Below are 360 nucleotides of genomic sequence, written 5' to 3'. Positions count from 1 at the left end.
ATAAGAGGTTGACTGTCCATATGAAGAGTGTGTTGAATTGAGAGCCATGAAGTCAGGAGGTAGACTGGGCAAGAAAAACACAGCAGGATCCTGGGTTTCCTCTCTGAGATGGACTGCCACCCAGTTTACAAGACTTTGAATATTGAATTATACAGTAAGAATATAAGTTTACAAATGAGAGGAGGCCATTTGACCCATCAGGCTCATTTGGTGTCCATTAGTAACTAAGTGATCCAAAGATCCTATCCAGTCTATATTTATCCAGTTTATATTTGAGCTCAAACAAGACTTAGATCTGTGGTTCAGTTAGGTGCAGCAATATTAAAAGGAATGTAGAGTAATTGGTTTGCACCAGAATAT

Source organism: Amia ocellicauda, chromosome 13 (genome assembly GCF_036373705.1).
Source record: "Amia ocellicauda isolate fAmiCal2 chromosome 13, fAmiCal2.hap1, whole genome shotgun sequence".
Classification (NCBI taxonomy): domain Eukaryota; kingdom Metazoa; phylum Chordata; class Actinopteri; order Amiiformes; family Amiidae; genus Amia; species Amia ocellicauda.
The sequence above is the reverse complement of the archived record's forward strand: the minus strand, read 5'-3'. Positions refer to the sequence as shown.